A 9,595-nucleotide genomic window follows, 5' to 3' on the forward strand; every position below is an offset into this window, starting at 1 on the left:
GTAGTCTCCGGCGGATGGCACTGATGAGTGCGAGAGCTGGGCCGGGTGCATGGTGCGCACGTGGCGATCATTGCCAGCGAGGCCAGAAGTTGGGTCGTCGGGGCTGGGGAGGCCGGAAGTGGCTGCGGGGGCTATGGTGCCACCCGGCAATCACACATGATGAGGGCTGTGAGGGAGTGGGGAAGATCGTAGAGGGCCATTGAGCTGCCAGCTGGCTTTGAGAGGCATACCTTCACGAAGTGGCCTTTCTTGCCGCACCTCGAGCAATACTCAGATTTAGCCGGGCAGTTTTGGTGCGATCGGTGATCAGACCCACACCAGGACCCACAGTACTTACAGGGGCGCTGGGTCCCCACATCAGTGAAGTTTTCTTCCCCAGCTTGATCCAGGGCCACAGCAACGGATTGTACTGAGGAGGCTTGAGGGAGCCTGGAATCGAAGGCTTTGGTGTGCAGGGCTGCTGCCTCCAGGGTTCAAACTACCTCCACTATTTTGGCCAGTGAGTAGATATTTTCTTCCAGTAGCTTCTGCCTGGTGACTCTCGCACGTATCCCTCAGATGTAGGCGTCCCTGATCAGTCTCTCGACCTCCCTTTCGCTTACCACAGGTTCAGCCAGACAGGGTCGGGCCAACTCAAGCAGGGCTCCCAGGTAGGACTCGGCCACCTCCCTGGGTTGTTGGGCTCGGATACTCAGGAGGTACCTTGCAAAGACCATGTTTGTAGGAGGTTTGTACATGGCCTCGAGGGTGCTCATCGCTTCCGAGTACCCGGTGCAGTCTTTGAAAGCTTGGAAAGCTCGGGGACCCTGCTAAGACAGGTTTCTTTCGATCGGAGTCCAGGATATCATTGGCATGAGCCTCAATGATTACTTCGACCATGTGCCTCCAGATCTCGAAGCATGTTTGTGCTTCTGGGTGGCGTGGGTTGATTTCAAGGCTCCTGGGACTCAGGAGCTTTTCCATAGCAGCTTGTAAAAACGTTATGTCAAATAAATTGTGGTGCACTGTCGGTCAGAAGCAAACACACAAAACCAAAAGACTGTACGATAGGCTATATTCGACGTAAAACCACAGAGCCAGCTGTGAGATTGTGCTGCTCTGAGCTCTGAGAGTGACTTCGAAGGGCCAGTTCAGGCTTATATCCTGGAGGGTGATTGACAGCGGGCCAGGTGTTGTCTTGTCCCCATGCTCAGGTACAGAGGTTGCCCCCTGCAGTAGGCCAGTAGTGTACCACCACATTCTGCTCCCTTCTTCACTTCACCAGCAGTATCCCCTCTTCTGTGAAGACAACTACAACATATTCACAAGGAAGCGTCCACATTCTCTCTTTTTTTATATTTTATTTTAATTTTATGATCAAAGAAGTTTTGATAATTATCCATCACAAATATATACATAAAAGAAAGGGACTCACAGATATAAGTTGTTCAAATTTTCAAAAATAGAAAAAAAACATTCCTCTTCCCCCAAACAAAAGGAAAAAAAAAGAAAAAGAAAAGAACAGAAAAAGAAATAATGAAGAAAAAGAAGAAAGAAAAAATAGAAGAAAGAAAGAAAGTATCTGATAGGATCCAGATTCCAGCTCATTAAATCCATTTCTTTTTTTACTGGAGAAAAAAAAGATAAAAAATTCAAAAAAGTGTGAATGCCTAATGTATTCAACCCTGTATTTGTAAACATGACTGTCTATATCTGCAGAAACATATTGTAAGTCATTTCTTCCGGGGAACCTTGCCCACATTCTCTGCCTCCATTCATAGATTACTTTCATGGGCCCTAATAGGCTATGCACTTTCTTTCAATTTTTATGCACTTATAAAACATCTTTGATTTTATTTGCCAATATTATTCAATGCCCTCTCTTTGCTTTCCTAATTTCTCTTTTAATTTTGTTCTCATACTTTCTATTCTTCCAGTTTTTCTGCTATATTAAGCAATCAGTATCAGTCATAAGCTTACCATTTTTGCTTTTTTCTACCCCTCCCCTTCCATTTTAAGTTCTGTCATTCCACTTCTGAATTTTTGTCTCCCATTTCTCCTGCAGTTAAAGTTGGCCTGCAAATTCTTGAAAAGTGAACACGAATACAGTTGCCAAATGTTTTATTTTATTTTATCTACATGTTGTTTCATGTGCTGTACTGTCTGGAATATATGTACAACATTCCTGACCTATAATAGCACATGTATAATGTCCCAGAAACAGTTTGCTGTTAAGTGCTGACCTGACTCCCAATGGTGAGGTGTCACATGATGTCAGCACCTTGCTTATGTAGATACTGCCACTTGACCAGAGAAAGTCTGCGGCAGGACAATGTTAAGTCAGTCCGCGCAGTGAATAAAGAATGCAGCAGAGAATCACAGAATCAGTTTAAAATACAAACAGCTTATTACTTCAACTGCAGTAACATTAGCGGGAGTGAGGAAGTACAAGGAAGAGTTCAGTAACTCTCTATACTGAGTACCTACTCATCTTACACAGGGTTCAGACGTGATTTATATAGTAAACTGGGACCAATGTCTACATGCGGTTCTATAAGCTCTTGGTTCAAAATGCTCACTAATTGGCACAAATTATTTCACTTCTGTCAATCATTGCTTTTTTGATTAACCAAGTACATTGAGAAACTTACTTTTCCTGCTTATGTTCCTGACACAATGAAATATTGTCTGCTACAGTTTGTTCTAAAGATAATCTTGAAGACTCCTATTGTTTGACTATATTTTTTGTGTGTAACAAAATGTTTTAATTATGGTGTTATATATTCTGCAACTTTGTGACTAATGTGACTTCTTTCCTTATCAACAGAAATATACTTTCCATGGTTTTCTCAAAGCATAACTTTCTAGTCAGCTATTTTACTAAAAATCCTTACTAAAGCTCTTTATTAAAGCATTAACTCTTTGTTAATGTGTTTAATTACTATTTTTTAGCCTGCTTGCTACAGCAAGAGCTCCACAATTCTCAACATTGGTTAAGATGGCAGCCAAATCTTGTCCATACTGTGGGTTTTGAGCAGGTGGTAATGGGTATCTGGCTCTGATATACATACCATTCAATAGATTCGCGGATTGAATATGGCACTGGTCGCAAGGAAATTTCTCCCTCAGAATGGACAGGGATGGGTTAGCAGATCCAACAATTAGTGACATTCATCTATTATCATATAAATGAGACGTAAAGTAAGTTGTTAGAGTGAAATGCTTGTTTCTGTCTCTGCAGTTCAGCTTGTAAAGTGCTAATAGCTGGGGCCACGGTCAAAAATACAAGTAATAACTTCATTGTTCTTATTCAGCCTCCACTTATGTATGCTGTTGCCCCAGTCTCTTACAGTGTATCCAATGAATCCACGTTGGATACCCCTCAATCTTTTCACCAGATGGAATGGTGAAAAGTCCTTAGATGGTCCTTTCTAGTGTTGCCAAAATTTCTTCCATACCCAATTCTTAATCAATACATGGTCACCATTAACTCCAGCCTACCAACCACCTTCGACCTACTCCATTTTGCATACGACTGAAACAACAGATGCATCTTCCTTGCTCTACACCAGTGGTTCTCAACCTTTTTCCTTCCACTTACGTACCACTTACGTATTCCCTATGCCATAGGTGCTCTGTGATTAGTAAGGGATTGCTTAAGATGTAAGTGGGTGGAAAGAAAAAGTTTGAAAATCACTGTTTTAATTGTACCTAATTGACCTGTTATGTCATATCTCCAAAGGAAATAGGCCAATGGCAATTTTTCTCCAGAAAAATATTTCAGTAACAATTAGGTCTAGAGCAGTGGTTCTCAACCTTCCCTTCCCATTCACATACCACCTTAAGCAATTCCTTACTAATCGTGGAGCACCAATGGCATAGGGACTACTTAACGTGGTATGTGAGTGGAAAGAAAAAGGTTGAGAATCACTGCTTTACATGCAGCCTTTGAACACCTGGATGATAAAGACACCTACACTTATTAGTTATCAACTACAGCTCCACTTTCAACACAATAGTACTCAGTAAACTAATCCCCAAATTCCATGACCTTCTCTGTAATTGGATCCTTGACTTTCTACCCTGCATGCTGCAATTAGTGAGAATTGGTGACAGCATTTCTTCCATGATCATCCCATTCAGCTCCAACTCCATCTATAAATTCATGGATGACACCACTATTGTGGACAGGATCTCTAAAAATGACAAAGCAGTGTACAGAGAGAGGTAGAGGGACTCATGGCCAGGAAAACAACCTCTCCTTCAATGTCTGCAAGACCAAAGAGCTGGTTATAGATTTCCAGAGGAGGGGATGGAGCTCACACCTGATTCACATCAAAAGAGTTCAGGTGGAAATAATCATCAGCTTTATGTTCATTAGGTGTAAACATCTGCAGTGAATTTTTCTGGTCCAACTGCGTCTTTGTAATGGCCAAGAATGCGAATCAGTGATATACTTCCTCAGAAGCATGGGTAAATTTGGCACGTCACCTTCATCCCTTAACTACTTCTGCAGGAACACCACTGAAAGCATTCTGTTAGGGTGCATCACTGAATGATACAGGAACTGCTCTGTATAAAGCAACGAGAAACCACAGATGGTTGTGAATGTGGTTCAAACTCAACACAAACCCACCCTACCCCCACCCCCCATCGACTCCACTCTCTTCCACCACCTTGCTAAACAACCAACATATTAAGAGTCTCATCCTATTCTGGCTACACCTTCTTTATCCTACTTCCTATTAAAAAGAAGATTCATAAGTATGAGATCATGTAGTTTCCTTTCGCCATTATCAGAATCAGAATTTATTGTCATGAACAAGTCATGAAATTCAGTGCTTTGTTGCAGTGTCATAGAGCAAACATACATATTATAACTATCTTACAAAATTACTATAAATAAAAAAATTAAAATAATAGTGCCAAATGACACCAAAATTTATGTTACCTATCAAATTATCTCTCTCTGTAACTCAGCATTTTTACACTGTATCTTACTTGTTGTACTATGTATGAGATGACTACTGGACTCCTAGCAAAACAATATCTATCACTGCATCTTGCCTATGACACCACAATTTTTAGCAGAATCACAAACGGCAACGAGGAAGCATGCAGGAGGGAGATAGGTCAGCTCATTGAACGGTGTAATGACAACAACCTTGTGCTCAACATTAGCAAAACTAAGGAAATGATTGTGAACTTCAGGAGGAAGTCAAGGGAATGCAACCCAGTCCTCATCGAGGGCTCAGTAGTGGAGATGGTCAAGAATTTCAAATTCCTGGGTATCAACATCTCCAAAGGTCTGTCCTGGAACCTCCATGTTGATGCAATCACAAAGAAGGCTCACCAGCAACTATACTTTGTGAGATGTCTGAAGAGATTCGGAATGTCACCAAAAACTCTCAAAAACTTCTACAGGTGTACCTTAGAGAGTATTCTGGCTGTTTACATCACTGCCTGGTGTAGAGGCACCAACTCTCAGGCCAAAAATAAACTCCAGACGGTTGTTAACTCGGCCTGCAACATTACAGGCACCAGATTTCATTCCATCAAGGACCTCTACATGAGGCAGTGTCTTAATAAAGCACCCTCTATCCTCAAAGACCTCCACCACCCAGGCCATGCCAGCTTCACTCGGCTACCATCAGGAAAAAGATACAGGAGCCTAAAGACGAGCACTAAACAGCACAAAGACAACCTGTTACCCGCTGCCATCAGGTTCTTGAATGATCAATGAACCAAAGACACTGCCTTTCCTTTTTTGCACTATAATTTTAATTTTTTTATTTATAGTAATTTTGTAAGATAGTTATAATATGTATATTTGCTCTATGACACTGCAACAAAGCACTGAATTTCATGACTTGTTCATGACAATAAATTCTAATTCTGATATATGTCTCAATGAACTTGAAATTGATCTTCTACACCAGGAGAGAATGGGGTCTCAATCTTGAGCTGCATTTACAGGGGGAAAGAAGGGGGAGAGGACAATCAAGTGTACAAAACCTCTGGAAGAAAAAGGAAATGTTCCAGTGGCTTTCAATACAAATATGGAATTAACCACACTAAACCTCAAACATTATAAACAGTTTCTGTGAACCATGGGCCACATCTGTTTAATGAAAGTCAGGTCCATGAACACATCATTAGTTGTAAATGGTTTTGGGATGTCCACAGGACTTAATAAGTCCCAATTTGACCCAGCTTCCTCTTTTGATGAAGTCAGTGGCCCAGTTTGCTGCTGTTCAGGTGAACATCCTTCCTCAGTTCTCCCCTCACCTCCTGTGAAAATCTTAACCAAAACAACATCTGCCATGCTCCTGGAGATATTATCATGTCTCCCAGACCTATCTACCCTATCCCTTGGTATTTTATTGCTTAGAATCAAAAGTGATTATTTTCTTCCCCTATTCACTGCAGCAGAATTCTGAAGGAGAAACTTTAATTCATGGATTTTTGGGAATATTTGGAAGCTTGGAACACTTCTCTTTTATATTCTTTTATTGTTTATTTACTTTTCTTCTTTCTTTTATTTTTGCTTTATGTTATAAGGGGTGGAAAGGGTGGGGGAAGGGGGGGGAAATATCACTGTGTATATTTTAATGATGAATGTTTGTATATTTTATTATTGAAGTGGTTCACAGTGAGGAATTAAATAATTTTTTTTAAAGATTATAAGCTACAAGAAGAGATTTGATAAACTTGGATCATTTACTCTGGAGTATTGGAGGTTGATAGAAGTGCATAAAATTATGAGAGGAGTAGGTTAGTTAGTCAGAATCCTTTCTCAGGGTGAAAATGTCAAATCCAAGAGGATATAGCTTTAAAGTGAAAGGGGAAAGTTTAAAGTCGATTTACAAGGCAAGATTTATACACAGAAAGTGGTAGGTGCCTGAAATGCACTGCCAGGGTGTAGTGCATGACAAAAAAATCAAAGGCTTGTTGATCCAAACCATGGCTTTTATTAACTAGAAGACTGGAGCGTATCACATGTAGGTCGACCAGTCCAAAATGATCTGGGTCTGGCTCGGAGCAACCCTTTAAAACCTGCCAGTAGGCGTGGCTATGATCTCAGCCAATCCCAACCATCCTATACCACAATATATACATATACACATTGGTGATAGATTCCATACTATCATACAGGGGAAGTAATGGAAGCAGATATGATAGTAATATTTAAGATGCACTCAGAGAGGTACGTGATGGAGGGATGGGATTAGTGTAAATTGGCATTATTGAGGTCACAGTCAACAGAGGTTGAAGGGACTATCCTTGTGCTGCACTGTTGTAAGTTCCATGATAGCGGTTGAGAAAAATAATAGATGGACTATTTTGCACAGTAAATGTATCTAAAACTAGAGTAAATAATGTAAGGGGAGGAGGCTTAAATGGGAGCCAAGGGTGAATTTTTCACACAACTTAGTTGGTATCTGAAATTAACTGCCAGAGGAGATGGTAGAGGCCAGAAAAGTGACAACGTTTAGGAGATATCTCAATGGGCAGTTGAAGGAGCAAAGGATAGGTGGATATGGAATTAGTAATAGATGTGGAATTGGTAATAGAAAGGCACTGTGGTTAGCACAACATTGTTACAGCGCTAGTGACCGGACCTGGTTTCGAATCCTGCGCTGTCTGTAAAGAGTTTGTACGTTCTCCCTGTGTCTGCTTGGGATTCCTCTGGGTGCTCCGGATTCCTCCCACCCTTCAAAAACTTGCTGGGGGTGTAGGCTAATTGAATGTATTTGGATGGCATGGTTCGTGGGCCAAAAAGGCCTGTTACCATGCTGTATGTTTAAATTTAAAATAATTAAATATGGTCAGCATAGATGTGAGGGACCAAGGGGCCTGTTTCTCTGACTCTTTGAAGCAGAGTTTGTAAATATTTTTAGGGCAGAGGTTACTCAACAAGTAAGAGGGTGAAAGGTTACCTTGGGCAGGCAGGAATGCAGTGTTGGTCATAATCATGATCTCATTAAATGGCAGAGAAGGCTCAAAGGGACAGGAGGCCTTGTAATCCTTCGCCTAATTCATATTCAAGAACTCAAGAATAGGCTGGGTAATAATTAGCCAGACTGCCTTGCTTTATCTTTACAGGACACAAGTAGACAGTTTTCCACATTCCCAAGTTGATGCCAATATTATAATATTGAGGTAGCTTTGCTCAAGGCACTGCTGGTTTTGCTGTCCTCCATTCAGGATGCTGTCTTGTCATGTATCCATTGCTGTCAAACATTTTTTAACGTCAAAGTTCAAAGTCAAAATTCAAATTTATTGTCACAGTGTATACATGTCATCACATACAACCCTGAGATTCTTTATCTGTGGATCAGGCTAGACCAGAAACTAAACTGTACTTAAAAAAAAGGACTGTAAACAAACTGACTGTGCAAATGTAGTTGTAAATATAAATATACAGTAATAAATAATGAGTCTCTGAATGAATCAATTGTTTCAAGAGTTTGATGGTTGAGGGGTAACAACTATTCCTGAACCTGGTGGTAAGAGTCCTGTGGTACCTGTACCTCCTTCCTGATGTCAGCAGTGAGAACAGAGAATATTGTGGGTGGCTGTCATTCTATGTGGATGTTCTCAATGGTGGGGTGTGGATATCATGGTGTGCAGCGAATTATCAGCTTCAGTAATGGTGAGGATCTGAAGAGGAAACATCTGTTAATATTTCTGACTGACATGGTTGTGAATGCTTCAGTTTCCAATGATGGAATACAAGTGCAGTGCAGCTGGTGTCATGACTGCATCCAGCGGGTATTCCACTGGGAAGTTGCAGGTCTCTGCAGAGTGCAGTGGATGACATGAGTGTGTCTCAAGATGAGCTGAGTTTGGACATGTTTCCTATCTGAATTAAAACCAGGAAATTAAAGGCAACATAATTGAAGAGCAAATCATCCGACTAATTCCCAGCTGACACGCACATACACACACACATACAAAAGCAATCATCCTCAGTCACACACACACTTCTACACTCTTAAAAATTCATGGCCTCCCTAACTCTCACAGCTACAAGCATTCACAACCACTCACATGCATCCTTAATCTCACACAAATACATTGCTACACACACACACAGATCCCCACTCTCAGATACATATAGTTTCTTTTACACACACATCAACTTGATCTCCTCACTTATTTAATTGTGGCTGAATATTTGCTCATTAGTGAAGACACCTTTTAAATTTAAATTTAGACATACAACATGGTAACAGGCCATTTAATCCCATGAGTCCTTACCACCCAATTTACACTGTGTGTGTGTGTGTGTGTGTGTGTGTGTGTGTGTATAAAATCATGTATGTTCTGCCACAAACATGCTAAATGAGATGGATCAGATCTGGCTTCTCATAACTGGGATCCATGAAGAACAGTCTGTAACCTAGTGGACATCAGATGAGCCTGGTCTCCTTGAGGAGCACTGAAGTACGTGCTGGGAGCAGCACCAGGTAACTCCTAAACAAGATGAAGTGCCAGAGTAGTGAGGCTACAAAACAGGTCTGTGTTCGCCGAACAGCAAAAACCAAGCAATAACCAGGGTTGGACCACCTCACATATTCAGTGGATGGTTACACAGACTCAGTGATGATTT

The sequence above is a fragment of the Narcine bancroftii genome, chromosome 6 (assembly GCF_036971445.1).
Source record: "Narcine bancroftii isolate sNarBan1 chromosome 6, sNarBan1.hap1, whole genome shotgun sequence".
Lineage (NCBI taxonomy): Eukaryota > Metazoa > Chordata > Chondrichthyes > Torpediniformes > Narcinidae > Narcine > Narcine bancroftii.